At 42.1% G+C, this 16881-nt stretch overlaps 1 long non-coding RNA gene across 1 annotated transcript in view; it reads left to right on the plus strand.

The window, feature by feature from the left end:
- The window catches only part of LOC130576222 (uncharacterized), a 72756-nt gene extending 57110 nt beyond the window's left edge, over window positions 1-15646 (plus strand). The window contains exons 2-3 of the long non-coding RNA XR_008965646.1: window positions 13162-13229; window positions 15132-15646. This is a non-coding gene — a long non-coding RNA (uncharacterized LOC130576222). The remainder of the gene's footprint in view (window positions 1-13161; window positions 13230-15131) is intronic.
- Window positions 15647-16881: the final 1235 nt, after the last annotated feature.

A 16881-nucleotide genomic window follows, 5' to 3' on the forward strand; every position in this document is an offset into this window, starting at 1 on the left:
TTTTAGGTGATAAYTGTCCATCTGAAGGAAACAAATTTAGCTTCTCTGTCCCTGGCACTCTTTTCTCATAGGAGTGGTGAGYTGTGTGACTCATTATGAACCCTCAAAAAGAAAGGAGTATTACACACTTAAGCAAAGGCTTTGCTGAGCTTGACTATCAGGCTGTGAATGCAATGATAGTCCCAGGCTCTGGAGAGAGGCCCATGAAGAGCTGAAAGACAGGTGTCTTGTCAACTAGYTGACACAGCAGTTCCAACTTATCCTCTGGCAATCTGCACCTTGAATGAGGCAAGTGCAGCGGCCTCGATAACAGAAGGGACTGCCTTTGGCACAGCTCCGTAGCTTTGAGCAAATACGCTCTCGTATACTGCAAAGGGATGCCAGGTAGATGATGTCAGAGATGAATCCAAAACCTGTTCCTGCTTGCATTGCAATCCTTCAGATAGATTGGGGTTGTGACGAGTGAGGCATGGTTTGATAACTTGTCCAATGGGGCAGCTTCGGGGGCTGTGTGCAATAGCCCGATGAGGAGTGACATGCAGAACAATGAGGAACCCCRCAAGCCTCATCAGCCAGTCTCCCTGAATAACAGCTTGAAAGGATTAAATCTTTGGCTGGTTGCACCTTACATTCAACCAGACCATGTGCCTAGAGACAGCACAGCATGATAGTGACAGCTCGAATTAGAGTGCTCTTGGTGAAGTTCTTAAAACCACCAGAGTTAAAAGGAGATCCTAGGGTCAGATGTGACAGTATCCAAGAGTCTGTTAAGTTTCAGAGTCGATAGAGAGCAGAGACGGTTACACTGGCTGKTTGTGAGAAGAGCAAAATCACCTCGAGCCTTCTCCAGATAAAGTTCAAAATTGATTTCCAAGAAATCAATTAGTGTCATCAGTATGAGTTTTGGATCAGTATTTCTTGGGCATTTTCAAAAGAAATAATATTGGGGCTTTTGTTTATGTTAAGGATCTTGGTAAGTGGTTAACTCCTTTAGGACTTTTTCAGCTGGTCTCATAAGGACAGTATTTTCAAGCCCCTGTTTTCTTGGGCACAATCTATTAAGATAGCAAAAGTGMCAGCTAGTTTGCTTGAGACTAAGAAAATATTGTCCCCATGCATTATGAGCAGGTAGCTTATTTTGTCATGTTAAAAATGAAGCAAACTTCTTGGATAATTTCTTGGCTGGCTGTTCCCTAATGCCAGTGGGAAACATGGGGCAGCATTGATTGTTTGGCTGTCAGTCTTGCTACCTGGTCAGCATGAAAAGCAAGGACAAGGATCAAGGAGACCAAGCAAGGAAATATTCCAGCGACAAAGCTTGCAAGGAYGATGGAGCAGCACAGTCTGGGACCRCATCTGCAGCTGCAGGTTGCTTGGAGCACTTGTGTTAGGAGCTCTTACTGGCTTGAAAAAAAATGATAAGATCCAGCAAAATACCTTACTTCCACATTCATATGGATTTAACAAGGAGTATTTTAACAGAATCACAGGAATGACCTATGGCTCACATGAACCTCACAGGGAGTGAGGTTCTCTCTGYGTTAAATACGGAAAAATTTGATTCCTGCAAGAGCAGGAAATGCTTCTCTGTTAGACATGCACAATTTTATCTATTGTTTTTAAATGCCTTGATTGAAGCATTAGGGGCTTCATTTCTRAACAGAGGTACACCAAGGCAGTAAAACAGTTTCTCACAATAAACCAGAAGTGGTGACTGTTTCTGTGAACTACCACTGAGCTGAATGTGACTTGTCGAATAATTTTAAAGGCCTCTATGTACTGGCAAGTCTATTGCCATGAAAATCCCATGGAGCAAAGGTCATGAAGTTCAGCACTTCAATCCTTTTTCTGTGGTTGAAAGCTGTGGTAGAAGCTGAGCTATCCAAGGAATGCCTGGCTGGGTTTGGCACAGAGGCTTACTGGATTGTTCCTATCAGTATCTGTGAGACTGATGCCAGCTGCAATGATGCAGCAGTGTGAGAAGGATGGCACTAACCCCACCAATTGCACATTTTCTCTTTATAGTTTAGTTACTTTGTTCCTTAATAATTTCCAGAGTTGCTCAGAAACATGTGACCAGCAAATATATGCACACACATCCCCAGGCAGAAACATTACTGAAGAGTATCTGGAGAGCAAAATACTCACAGTTCATTGCAGAATTATTGATGCAGCAGAAATTTCAGATTGCAAATGCCTGACTCTCCTCCAAGCCAGTGGAGTCAGTCCTAAGAAATATGGTCAGGTTGATAAGAGTATGTGGATAAACGTGATCCACTGGAAAAGTGCCTGTGTGGCCACTGTGAAGGGGAGTCTGATTGCATTCTGTAGAGTGTCAATAAGTCTGTAAATAAAAGGGATCCAGCCAAAATGTTATGCTGGGATTTTCAGAAGATCTTTGATGATGTTCCACAACAAAACATTTTATTTATATAAAATTGCTGTAGGGTTAGAGGAAAGGTTTATTTTCATACTAATAGCTGATTAAAGGTGAGGWAGCTAAGAATCACTTAGTGGCCACTTTTCACAACAGAGGAAAGTCAGCAGTAACATCCTTTTGAGACCTCTACTGGGCCCATTTTGATTCTGAAACATCACCAGTGACAGAACTGGGAGAGAAGAGTTAAATCTGTAATTTTTGTATAAGCATTTTGAGTAAATCAAATGTTACACCAATGGTGATGGACATTCAACGAACATCATAAAACTGAATGAACAAAAAGCTGGTGGCTACACGTCACTTTGGGTAAATAAGATGTAATTCACTTAGGAAAAAGTGATCTTAACCGGGCTACACTGTGCTGGACTCTGAACTGTATGTTGTCACTTTCATAAAAGAAATTTTGAAGTTATTACCAGTGATTTCCTGAAATTCTTGGCTTAATGTGCTGAAGCTGATAAAAACCCAATGAAGTTGTGTGCATCAGAGGAAATGATATTGTGAATAAGAATGACATTTTGCTTCTGTGTAAAACTGAAGTGTCYACATCTTGAGTGTTGGGCACAGTTGCAGTCTCTGCACCTGAAGAACAAAATTGTGGAGCTGGAAAATGCCCAGAAGAGGATRACTGAAATGATTGACACAAGGCAGCAATCATCTTACAWGGAGACATTAAAAATRCAGAGGCACTTCCRGTTGGAAACAAAAAGGCTGAAGGGSGCTGTGATTGAGATCTATATCCCATGAAAGTGGTTTATAAACTAAATGACAAACTGTTACTCAGCACATCCTGTAACACTAAAACTAGGAAGCACTTTGTGAAACTAGCAGGAGATAATTCGAAAGGTTTAAAATAATCCTTGATAAGACAGCTAATGAGCTTTTGGACTTTCTCACCCAGGATATTTTGCAGTCACGGTGTCAGCAGGTTCARAAGATGATTAGACAGATTCACAGATAAGAAATCTATAAAGAGATATTAAAAGGAATAGGCAAGGGAGTATATACCCTCTAGCGCTAATACCACTGCAGTTCCTGAACAGATAAGAGGGAAAGAGACCACAGAAAGTGGTCTCCCTAAATAGCATCGCTTCATGTCCTGTGGTGTCCTTGCCAGTGATCTGCTTTTTATATGCTTGAGTGAGTCTAATTTCATGACAGGTTTTCCCTGTGTATCACTGTATGGCCAATTTACAGCAGAGGCCGATATGAAGAGTGTGCTGAGATTGGCATTTGTGCACTTGTGACTACCACATGCTGCATGGTACCATTGGTCTCTAACTCGGTACAATTGATGCAGCACGTTTCTTTGCAGAGCTTGCTTTGGGGCTTCTTTGTCGATGAGATGTTCAAGCTCTTTGTCAGGCTTTGGGTGAACGGGAAGAGATGTTCTGTATGGACCGGTACAGACAAGGTGCTTTCCTCATTTTCAGCAAATACTTGTGGGAAATCAGGTTCTTTCTTAGGGGCTCTTGATTGCAAGGAGTTTCACTGTTTGAACAGTGCAGTAGTAAAAACTTGACCTTGTAAATTCCAAAGTTATCACTATCATGACCTCTACAGTCTCAGAGATAGGACAGAGTGGTATTGACCCTACTATGCAGACTGATGCAAAAAGGGGGTATTTAAGGTGTCTCTCTCAGCAACTGTCACCCCTCAGCTGGATCTGGCCTCCTTTATACGGTTTCTTTCATTGGCCTGTACAAGTCACTTTCAAGGACATRGAGTAAAAGCCTCTTCATTTTCCTGTTGAATAAAATAAAAATAATTGTTGCCTTTGGATCAGCAGGCTTCTATATTTTCCGTGATTCTTTTCTTTTCCAGAAATGATTCTCAATGTCTTGGAATGGGTGTCTTGCTAAATAAAGTCTATCACAGATGTCATCCCCAGCTTCAGCAGAGACTTGGGTGTTTGCTCTTGGCACATGACACTGATATGGCTAAGTTCCCAATGTTCCAGTGGGTTTCTCAATGACAACTGTGATGACAAAATGTCATCAAACCCRTGTAGGGGTTTCCAAAATATAAATTTCCTTTGTATGTATTTGCACTTGTTCGGTGCAAAAGACCTTTCCGTGGGTGACTGTGAAGTAAATCATAGAACCATAGAATTTGTCAGGTTGGAAGGGGCCCCAAAAATCATCTAGTTCCAAGCCCTATGCCTTGGGGAAGGGGGCACATTCCACTAGATCAGGTAGCATTAAAAAAGGGGATTCAAAAATTCCTCTCCACCTCATCATCTCCAGAAGAGCCAATTTCCCACCAAGCTGATGAAGTTCCATTGTTCAGATAAACGATGCAGTGCAATAGCTAACATGGCTGTTGCTAGCTGGGCTGCCTTTCTCATTCTATTTGTGAAATAGCAACGTGTGGCCAATGACTAGTGACGTAGTAGGCAACAGTTGTGTCTTCAGCAAGACCACAGTTCTGCTGCTTCTCCCCATGTGAGGCAAAGTGAGAACCATGAAAAGATGGTGATGACAAAATCTTAGTTCCTAAGAACTACAAAGGGAATAGTCTGTTTCTCATTGGACTGTCTATCTTGTTGGCTTCAAGGTGATGTAARAGTCGTGCATAAGAATCCCATGATACCTCTGGAATTCCTCAGTCCATCCCAGAGCTGTCATCTCAAACTGTAGGAGAGCATATTCGTTTGTGTCCTCCAGAAGTCTTGGTGCTTGCTCCTGTTCTTTAGCAGGAATCCAGTCCTGATGATCGGAGATTTGACAGATTATTTATGGGAAATATTGCAGAGACCTGGAGCAGCAAGCAAATGTAACTTTTTCACTGACAGCACTGTGAGTTACAGTGGTGAATGAATGGCTGCCCCAATTCCCCTGGCTGTTGCTAGATGAAAACARGGGAGAAGGAAGAGAACACAATATGATTTTTTTATCCTTTGGTATAAACAAGAAACAGAGTACCTCAGATAGACAGGCATTAATGCAACATAAAATTGAGGTGCTCTTAYAATGATGCATATCTTACCTGAAGGGAACGTAGAAAGAGTGTGAACCAAAGAATTGATTATCATTGCTTTGAAACTAGAGCAAATCAAGTGTGAACCTGCTTAAAATATCTGTTGGAAGCCTATTTCTGACTAGAAACATTTAGAGATAATTTGTCACATTGATACTTACCATCAAGAGCCAAAGCAGAGAAATATTTTAACCTCTTGCCTTCCTGAGAGAAGTGCAAARGAGAGAAGGGAACTGCCAAGATCAGTGTTTCCATGAACAAAAGAGGAACCTAGCTTGGGCTTCTGTCATCTCCTTTCAGCTGCAAAACTGTGATGGAGTGAAACCAGGAAAACTTGTTCATGTAAATGTGAGGTAGTGGTGTTTGTTTCCTACCTAGTGTGTGTTTGTTAGGAAAAAACAAGGAGTGACTTTACTTACTATCCAGCTGTCTAACCATCTCTCCAAAAGTGATAAGTTGGTGCACAGAAAAAGTGTAAGGGATGATGCTGACAGAGGAAATAGAAGCAAAAAATGCACACACTTTATTTATGCAGAAGGAGTAGGCCCTCAAAGCTACAAAATAGGCTAATTGTTTAATTTAATGGGAAATTGTGGGAGAAAATGCTTATTAGAGGTAARTTGCCACTGGGAGAACAAATTTAGAAACTTCTTGACTTAAGTGCCTTGCAAATYTGGTTGATGTTGAAATACAGCTTTGGAATCTAACTTGAAGACACCCATTTACCTTGACATGAATGAAGAATTATCAGACAATACCTAAAGCACCYGAAGAAGAGTCTTGAGGAAGGTAGYGTGCATCAGTTGTAGGTAGTGTGGGTTTACAACAGGATGTAACAGCCATTTCTSGTTTACACCTGAAAGTCATCAGGGGCTCCCCTCCCAAATACCCACAGAGTCCTTCCTTCAGTTTCTGTCCCTGATGCATTTCCCAAATGGTAGGAAAATATTGTGATTAGGCAGGGTAAGGGTTTCAGTCTCCCATACTCCTGTGAGATATTTTTGAGGGAACACATGGCAGAGAAGTTAATGGTAGCTCACTGTAATGATTTTTATCCAATGTCTAATGGCATTTGCTTATTCTGAGTGGTATTGCATTCATCTGCTTAAAAATGTAATAAAACTCCTAAAAATTATTATGGGAGTATCCACCTTGATTAGCTCTTGGCAAGTAGGAYTGCCCACTGTCACACAGACACCCCYACTTAATTGTGCCCCCCCATAAACAGTAAAATATTTGGTCATTAAAGCCACAAGAAACATCTCATATTACTCAAGTAAGACGGTACTTTCCATTTTAGTTTACCTCAGGCAAATTAAACAGGCCCCCTTGAAAYAGTGACAAGAAGAGTTATAGGAGCTTAGCACCAGACACCAATTACAATTTGAGAACTAAATGCCATAATTAACAAGACGTATACTTTAATCTAAAGCAACTCAAATATGTGGCTGGATAAAGAAAAAAGGTAAGGGTAAACTCTGTAATTATAATAAATCAGTGTACTGAGAAAGTGTGTACCCTTGAGGTATATTCTTTTATTCTGCAATTAACTTTCAAGTGTTTTGCTTAATAACACCCTCTTCCATGCACACATTAAAAAACTTCCTAGAATTCTCATATTCCCCAGCCCTCTTGCATAAGTATTCATTTCCACAGCCACTTTTCCTCCTGTCTGTGGGTGATAGGTGTGTGCCAGGAGTGCTGCCTGGCAGTTTTCCCCCTAGCTGTATCTTGTGGATACTCTGACACAGCCCACTTTTGCCTTTATGGACAGCAGCAGGAGCAGTATTGGTCCATCCCACTCAGCACAAATCTGGGGCAGTGCCCAGCACTTTTGAAAATCCCTTTGCAAACTTCTTTAGCATAAAGGAAACTTTAAAAAAAAAAACAAAAACCACAGTTTCTCACTAACATGTCAGTAACACAAATTTGTGTGCTTGGCTTTACGTTACTATCTGATAAATAAAATCATGCTCTAGCTATTTTTCCTTCAATGTATTTAAAGCACAGCTTAATGAATCCTTTCAAGAGCCTTATATATATATAAATCTCTCCTTTTTCCATATTTCTTTCATCTGCAATAGACTTATAGGCCRTAGTAACCATTTTGAATTTCTCCAYGCTCTTGCTAACAAAGATAGGTGAGAATTCCCTTGCCTTTTAAGACAGAACAGTAGCCTCTTCTAATTTAGAAAATTATGTGCCAGAACCAGACAAGTGAAGAGGAAAGGAGAAGTGACTGTTAAAAGTGAAGCTTTGCGAGTATAAGATGAATGTGTCAAGGTTAAAGTATTCCTCTAATCCCAGAGTGGGGAAGGAAAGCTGTAGCTAATAAAGTCCATCCATGCAGTTTTATCCACTTGCATGCACTTTACTCAAGGAAGAGGTACAGTCTGGAGACCAATTACAAATCAATTGTCTGATTCTTTTAATCCCTTTATTTCCATATCTGATCAAAATAAAGATTTGGGACTGGGGTTTGTCAAAAAAAAAGAAAAAAATTGTAAACTTATCTGCAATTCATTGTTTTCTTTTATTGACATAAAGCCTCATATTTTTATTCTGAAGCTTTTCTGTTCCTCTGAGTTTCTCATGGCTATGCATGGGTCTAGATTTGTGTTTGTTCATTGTTTTTTGCTGGTTTGACATGGTTTGGGGAAAAATGGGATCACAAAGCTCAATTTCATTTGAAAGTCCCTGCTTTAGATTGACCATTGGCAATCCYCACTGGAACCAGGGCTGGAAACTGGAAGGACAAGCATATGCACAGCAGCAAACAGAACTGATTCCTTTTTACTGTCTGGTTATGCAAATACATTTATGTTACCAAACTACTGTAGTCTTTTCTAAAAATTTGGGCATCAATTGTGGTACAGCTGTGCCCACACTTTCAGCTGCAGGCAGTCAGAGACAGCATCAAGGACTTCTGGTATTTAGAGCAAGAGCAGAGGAGACGGCTGCTTCACTGAGGGTCCACCTTCAACAGGTCACATATTTGGGAATGGTACTGAGAGGAGTACAGGGGAAAGGCAAGGGGGAGGCTCTCTACTCACCYAAGGGCATTTTAGCTATTGCTGGTCATCAAGGAATGTAGTGAATGGCTCAGAAGCTTGACATGTTTTATTCAGGATCCTGATGAAGAACAGAAAAGGTTAACAGAAAACTCACAATTTCAGGGAGTTTGAGTGCAAAACTCTGCAAAAGCCTCAGTGGATGTGTTAGTGTTTGGACACAGATACTTGCTAAAGAAGGTCCTTGATTGTAAAAAGATGGAGCACTTCATTGAACCTCTCACTTATTAAGGATATGTAATATTCCCCAGTTTAGAAATTTGTTTTCTGCRTTCCATTATTCCTTTGAGTGATTTCTTAAATTATGTTTTGTCCTACCCAAGCCTGACAGCCTGTATTATCCCTAAGTAGAGCAGTTTGAGTGAACATGACAGTTACTTCTGGCATTCAGTGTGGCAGAACATGTATTTTATTCCCTTAATCATTACGCTCCAGATGCAAGAAGTGCCCCACATCAATGAGGGGAGAAGTCTGCTGTGCAGGTGCTAACTCTGCRAGCGCTTTCTGCTCCTTATCACTCATTCCCCCCTGTTGTTCTTTCACTTTTAGGCTGTGTTTCGGATGCTGTGCCCCAGCAATGAGAATAAAGTGGGTGCCTGCGAGACAGCAGACCCTGAAGTCTGACGGTTGCCGTGCYGATGATAAGATGTAAACTAAGATTGCATAACTCTTGCAGCAAAGAAGTCTAGCTGCGAGTGAGATCCTCTGAGCAAAGCTCATGRGGTTTGATTCTGTCCTCAGATAGGGAAAGCCCCAGTGATGCAGAGTGTCTTATCAGATCAACCACCTGATATTACAAGATTCGCAGAATGCTGTGCCCTTAAGCTAAGGCAGATGCTGAGCGCYGGGTATGCGTTGCACTTTCATTCAGGGATGGTGTAATTTCTTAATACCTTCTCTGTCACTTAGAAACTGTGCCCCATGTTAGAGGGAATTAGAGAGTCATTGTAGTATCTCACCCGTCTCCACTGCTGACTGGGCTGCGGTGAGAATCCTCTATCAAGAATTTCTGGATGTTGTGAATTAGTGAGGAAAAGCCAGACAGGGCCTGTTTGAATGCCGAAGAAAAAATCCAGGGTGCAAAAATGTTTGTGTGCAGTGACCAGGTGTCTGCTCTGGGCTGATGTAGTTAGCACAACTTTACAGGTCTGGGAAAAGAGAATAAATGATTATTGAAGTGACGTATATATGGAGTTTATGACTAGCAGTGAATGATGCTTAAAGCTCTTGGGCCATGGTTTGCTCAAATATCTGGAGAATCCTCCTCTCCTGGTATTTACCTGTCTTCCTGCAATTTCTCTCTGCAGTACCTTACTAATCCAAAGGAACTGTGAGCCTGATCCACTGGCAGATTTGGGTTTGCAGGAATTGTTAGCACTCTTGAGCTTAATCCATTTGTATGGGACTATTGAATATCTTTGTTAACTTAGGAAAGTATTTTCATTCTTTACTGTTCTCTGCATTTTCACACTACTGTGACAAGTATGAACAATTCTTGATTTGGAATTGCTAGGCTAAAATTTCYTTACWGAAACATGTCACAGACCCRCTGGCCACTCATTTTGTGTTTGTTTCTAATGTGTCTTTTGTGTTTAGAAAATGAGGTAAATTTTGCAGGAGACCAAGAAAATATACRCGGCTGGTTATGTTTGAATTTGTATCCTGTCCTGTTACTTGTGGGAATAAATCTGGTTTGATTGTGGATGGAAGTTTCAAAACCATGTGGAGAATCTATTCCTTTTCAAAAATCCTTGTCTAAAGCCGTGCTACAGGCTTGATGTTTTCCATCCACATCTTGAAGCACTTGCACAAAGTGGCAGTGCTGGAGCTGCTGGTCACTCCTTTCATTTTCCATAATCTTTTGAGAGAAGTTTCTTSGAACCCAAGCTGGATTTGAAAGTGGGGTGAGGACCTAAAATTATTTAGATGTCTTTGCTCCCTGCCAAGTAATCAGTCGACAAGGTTTGAACAAGCCAGATCAGCCTGTATCTGAGGCAACTGTTCTCTACAAATCTTTACTGTGTGCTGCATCCTCACTGTTTCTGCCCTTGCTCTCAAGCATCTGGGCTGCCTTTCTGTGGTCGAGTTGCTTTCCTAGTCCATTGATCTTGCAGGACATCTTGTGGAAGGCCATTTGCAGACTTGTGTGATATTCATCTGCATTGCAGAGSCTGGGTTTCTAGAGGAGTGAAGGTAAAAGTTTCTACAAGTTGCAGGTTTTTTGTGAGATTTAGGTGTACAAATCACTTGAAAAAATTTTACTTTTGCTCTTCGTTATTAGAATTTCCASCATATTTTTGAGGTTGGCATGATTTCTTTCCTTTGCTTGCATGAAATACTTGCCCCTATCTTTTCATGTATCTGTATTTATACATAGGCTACAAATAAAAGTAGATTTGAGGGCAAACATTGCAGAATATTGCCTGAAGATTGAAGYTGAGATTGTAATATGTTGCTTGAAGGCTGTGGACAATACTGCTTGAACAAAGGAACTCTTTCACTCTGAAAAGCTTGTTTTCTGTAATGACTCTCAAGCCCAATCAATATTTGTTTTACTAACCTGTTGGGTGGATTCAGTTTAAAGTCTTAGTGTAGTTTGTTTGAAGTGCTTTGTACTTGGAAGCTCTGTGAGAGGTAAACAATGCTGAGAGTCACAGCAACAGTGGCCTATTGTATTGAGCAAGTCCCTTTTGTACGGAGGCTGTTGGCCACTTGTGTTGTTTTTGAGGATATCAGCCCATGCTTTTTTCCTGACACAACCTCAAGCATTCAAACATCCCAAAGGTTAGTAAATATTTATCAAGATGCTTTAAAAATATTTTTCTCACAAGGGTTTGCTGGCTCTACCGTGTAGTTTTCTTCTGTTTTAACACCATASTACAGATGGAGGAGGAGGTGAACAAGATCATTGTTCACGAGCATGAGGAGCAGTGCAGCTGTGCCTGATTACATTAAATCATATAATGATGCACCATTTTTGACATATGCAACGTCTCTTTATTGTAAATTAATCACCCAAAGAATCTATTTTCATTAGTTAAAGCATTAGTGTTTTGCCTCTTTATGTTTTGCATTATTTAGAATCATCATGGACCGAGTTGTTTATTTACCTAATTAGCTCCATATGCCTTCCCTGCATTCAGCATATGGCTGCAACTATGCAGGACTCTGTCCCTTCAAGAAGCTGTGCTGGCCCTGGAGGCATCCCTGGGAGAGCTCCTCTGAGCATCTCCATGAGCCTGCAGCCTTCACCACCTTGACTAGTCGTGTTGTGTGGCAGCCACTTTGCGCTTAAAATATACTTTTCCTCTTTAACTGGGGTAAAAGAAAGGAAATATCCATGCCCGCAATGGCCAGTGATAGCAAGGCTCCCCAGTAAGGGATTGTGTGCGGAGGATTAGGGTTCTGCAAAACCCTGGTATTGTCTTAGCTGCAAGGGAGAAGCCTTCTCAAAAGTTGGCTGTGGCCTCMATTCATTATAATTTTGAGGCATCTGTAGTCCTGCCAGACTTTCATGCTTAAAAATGCYGAGCTACTCTCCAAAATAATGTGAGGTTGATGGCAAAATCATGAGAGTTAAAAAAAAATAAATCAGTTCTGGAGTTTTTTATTTTCTTTGATGTTCAAGGCTTCCCATTTCGAAGCCTTTGTCTGAGAATACGGACACTAGAAACTTTGCTTTAAATGACAGCTGAGAAAAAATCAAAACTGCAGGATCCCTGGGTCCTGTGACTTTGACTATGACTTGCCCTGCATCATAAATTCAAATATTGCAGCATTTGAAATCCTGGCTTGTGGTCATTCATTGGTTGTTTCCATGAGCACTGCCATGGGTGCACCTCATAAAGCAGCCGTCCTGCTCCTCTGATCCTCCATCTGCTCCTCAGCTGATCATCAGGGGGATGAAATCTACGTGCTCTGAGCCAGGGCAGGGAAATGCCGAGTGAAGGAATAAAGCAGGAATGGTTTGTAACTCAGCAGGAAGGAAAACTGCAGACCTGCATGCAGAAAATATGTGAAAGGGAAATATTAAAAAGGGGSCAGGAAAAGTTTAAAGAGAAGGAATAGGTAACTTAAATGTGGGGAAAGAGGGATCCACCRTCTTCTTCAATTTTTAATTTGTTTCTGAGAAGTGCGACTAAAGCAGCCTTGCTCTGGAATTAGTATTTTCTACATCCTTATCACAGTTTTCATGTGTGTCTGAGGAAAGAACGATTGTACCCAAGCGCTGGCAGCACCTAAGGTATCTGACTGAGTTCAGGCATTAGATATAATTTGGGAGCATAGTTCCCCACTGAATGCTTCAAAACAGGGAAGGGTGCTTAAAGGTGTTCTAGTCAGGGGACGTGAAATTTCCCTGTAGCTKCTGCTTCCTTCTAATTTCATATTCTGTTTCATGAAAATACGAACTGCGAGTGCCCCAGTTCTGCGGCACATATGCCGGGGAGTTAGCAAGGGAACTCGGTACAGCCAGGAGAGCTGTGCCAGCCATCCCTCTCAGCAGTGGAGCACTGCTCTGTTATTTACCAATTTTATTCCCCAAGCCCTCAGAAATTAGGGAAGAATTACTGTCCCTTTCCGAAGGATATCGACGCTCAGATTAAAGACCTTCCTCATAGTTGCACACAAGGTCTGTACTTAACCTGACAAATGAATGTTCTTGCCTTACAGCACAGTGAAAGGTAAGGGGATACCCACAGGATGCAGACATAGGACTGTAGGCCAGGAAAGAGCTGGGGGTGAGTTGAAATACAGTCTTCGAGTGTTGCAGCTCTGCCCCTAGAAGAGTTTAATGTGCAGTTAGTCAATACAGTAAATTTCACCTTGCTGGTCTGAACCACATTTTCTGTCCTGTGCATAAAACATAGTTTATGTTTGAACGTAGGGCAGATTTACCCCATCTATGACTACAAGTTACAAAGTGTACATATATTCGTCTTCCCTTCCTCCAATGTGTCTTTCATCCTTGAGCTTCCAACCTGATCCTCTCGCTCCCCAGGCATGGTGCAGTGGCTGTGCAGCCTTGGCTGATAGGCTGTATATCCATTATTTACCAATTTTATTTGCATGGGCAAYATGATTCATGTTGTTTGAGTGAGCTCATTCCAACAGCTTTAAGCAATTGGTAATATCCCTCAGGCTCTGCCCCTTCCAGTGTTTGCCACCCCAGCAAAAACAAGAAGGCAGCAACACCAAGAAAGACCAGTTTTACTGATTGACCAGAAGATATTGACCTGGGCTAAGTACTGCTGTCAATCATGGGCCATCCCACTTCTACTCCCAGAGAACACCACAGTGGATTGTAGCATTAAATCCTCTCTCTGCAGTTGTACTAAATACCATTCATTTTGGACAATGCACAAGAACTGTTTTTGTTATTCATTACCAAGTCCTCTGAGGATAGGCCTTTTTTCTCTCTTTCTTCTGGTGATTGTTCTAAAACCCTTGAATCTTTAATTGGAATGAAAATTCGCTTTATTGCTCAAGAGTTTTAACAATATAGCMGTTTGAATGAAATGCTCAGACACAGCTCAGCGTGCTCCCTTCCACACTATTCTGATCTCCCCTCTCTCCCATGTGCTATGCAGACATGTACACTTTTCTTGCCCCCTTTATATGTTCTGTTCCAAGACTTCCATGCAGAGCGATGCTGTATAACCCCCACTGCATCAAACAGCTACCTTCTCAATTTACAGCTTGTTCTTTTTCATTGTAATTGTTCCTTGTGTTCTCTCCTTTCTCTAACACCTCCTGCACTGAGGTGCATCCTGCCACTGAGGTCCTGGCACTGTGACTGCCACTGTGGAAAAAACAGGACAGCATTTGCCTCTCCATGTCTGGGTTTTACTCCTGTCTGAAGTGGTTAGAAAAGCATCCCTCAAATGATGACTTGGTTTGAGCTTTCAGAAAGAACAACATTTAAAATGGACTTGAGCACAGTGTCATGAATCTCTGCTTAAGTTAGTGGTTTAACAAAATAATGATCCTTACTGAAAACATGTAAAATATTTTCCTTTTTTTAAAAAAAAKTTATTTCAATAAATCTATCTCACTTTATCACCCAACCTTTAGCAGAATAGCAAAACAGCCAATAGACCCCAATCCTTTAGGTCACTTACCTCTTCTCTCCTGACACATAAGGATTGCTCATTCATCAGATASTTACTTTTCCCTTTAAGTAAAAAGGGACAGGAAAAGTGGAAACAAAGATGACTTTATTCCTGTTTTCTGCTTTCTCAATGCTTTTTGTGCAGGGCTTAAGTGGGAATAGTATTCAGAAAAAAAAAGAAGTGTGTTTGAGTACAAGCTCCTGTTTAAACAGGATACATTTCAGGCTGCCAAGAGGACTTTTACAGAACTAAATACAAGAATATTAACTGAAAAGGAAAATTAATTTAATATCTTGGCAGAGCCTTTTTTATTATTTATTTTTACAAGGGACTATTCATGTGTGCACACGATTTCTCAGCCTTACATAAGTGACATGCTTTTTTGCATCTATAAATATTCGGGTTAGCATATGYGGGACAATGATTTTATGGGTGATACAAAGTCTTATGTTTGGTGCAGAAGGACAGTTCAGATGACTGGCTCGTAATTTTTTTTTTTTTTTTAAATATGCAATCCGCGTGTTTCAAAAGCTGCTTTGTTGTTGGAGAGATGGCCTGGGAAAAGGAGCTCAGCAGCTTTTATTTCGCGCACCCGGGCTTTCACCGTCGCGGCGTCGAGCAGAAAGATGAGTCTGCCCGTGATGTTTACCCACCTTGGGCCCGTGTTTGCCTAATATATATGAAAGGGATCCTGTTATCATCTGGCGGGCATTCCGGAGGAAACACTTTGGGAGCCGCAGCCAGGCAGGGAGCGGGGGATGCTGCCTCCCTCCTTCCCTCTGTCGCTCCGTCCCCCCGCGCAGCGCGGCCGGGCTCTGCCGTCCCTCCAGCACCATCTAGCGGGATAYCCGGGCTGCCGGGGCTGCCGAGCAGGGGAACGCTCCGGTGCTCTCACCAGCGAGCCTGCTACGTCTCGCCTTGCGCTTGTAATTTTCCCAGGCTGGGTTGGTACCTGATGCTCTTGCCATGGGCACCGCTGGACACCGGGGCTCACCGGTGCTCCCGCTCGGCTTTTGCCGCTGYTCTGCCCGAGCTGGGAAAACCGCTGCGCTATTTTTGTTTTGGCTTTCCCATCTGTGTAACACATGTCATGGTTGAGTAAGTTTAATAGGAGGCATAAATAAAGGCAAATGACCACGAAATCCTGAACTCAGATCTGCTGATAATACAGTTTTGCTACTTATCGCCTGATTTGCTCTCAGCTTTTGGTGTGGCTTTACCATCCTGCTCATCGCACACCAAGGCAAAGGCTGTGCCTGTGTCCCAGGGCAGCTGTGCTGCATGTGCCCTGGCCAGAGCAGAGTGTTTATTTAGAGTTAAAGAGTAACATTTGGCCTGTTGGAAGGGAAGATGAGAGAAACAGATCGGTGCAGGATGCTTCTGCAGCAGAGAATATAGGTTGCTTGAAGAGGGAGCAGCTCACCTGGCTTTTGACAGGATAGGGCCCCGGTGCCTGGAATATGGCCAGGGCAAGGACTGCACAAGTAGAGATGCTTCAAAGCAAAAACTGAAAACTGAAGCAGTGTTTCCCCTTACCTTAACTGAAGGGCAGTATTGCCTGACATTCTTTGTAGAATAACACCTGACAGGTTTGCCCTGATGTTGCTTCAGTTTTTCTTGACCTGGGCAGGRGGCGAGACTGCCCTGTAGCCTCCATGGGGATGCATAACACGAGCCGTGTTCCCAGCATCCTGTGACWGGAGTGCACACAATTGTCATGCTGCTGTTCCGCTGCAGGAAGCTGCAGGTTTCAAAGAAAAATCACAGTCACTGTGTATTTGCATAAGGCAGAGCTCAGAGACCTTCTGGCAAGCAAAAATAGAAATGTCTTTCCCCCAAATGCCGAGGAACCAGTGTATTGAATGTTTAGTCATAGCTCAAAGAGACCTTCCCAGCGAGCCAAGTCAGCCTGTTAATAATACGAAGATGCCTTCTAATAGACTGGTCATAGCTGGATCCTGGGTTAAATATACTCAAGGGCCCTCAGGACATGATTAAAAACTTGTAAACCCCCACCATCTTAAGCTGCAATTCCACCACCTTTCTCTCCTGCATTTCCTAAAGAAAGGGACAACAATTCAGAATTTTCTTTCAAGTCACATAAAAGTTCAGTTTTTAGTGCATATTATTAGAAACAAGGGCTTAAGTTTACCCATGGAACAGAAATGATTGTGAATGAGTCAAATTCCCCTACAGACATGCCTCACCTATCATGTGAGGCATGGTTCAYACTGGGTGTGTGCTGTGCTGTACCACTGTCCCTGGTAGCATCAGCTGCCAT

This window comes from Malurus melanocephalus, unplaced genomic scaffold (genome assembly GCF_030028575.1).
Source record: "Malurus melanocephalus ecotype Western Australia unplaced genomic scaffold, MMel_1.1 scaffold_131, whole genome shotgun sequence".
In the NCBI taxonomy this organism is placed as follows: Eukaryota; Metazoa; Chordata; class Aves; order Passeriformes; family Maluridae; genus Malurus; species Malurus melanocephalus.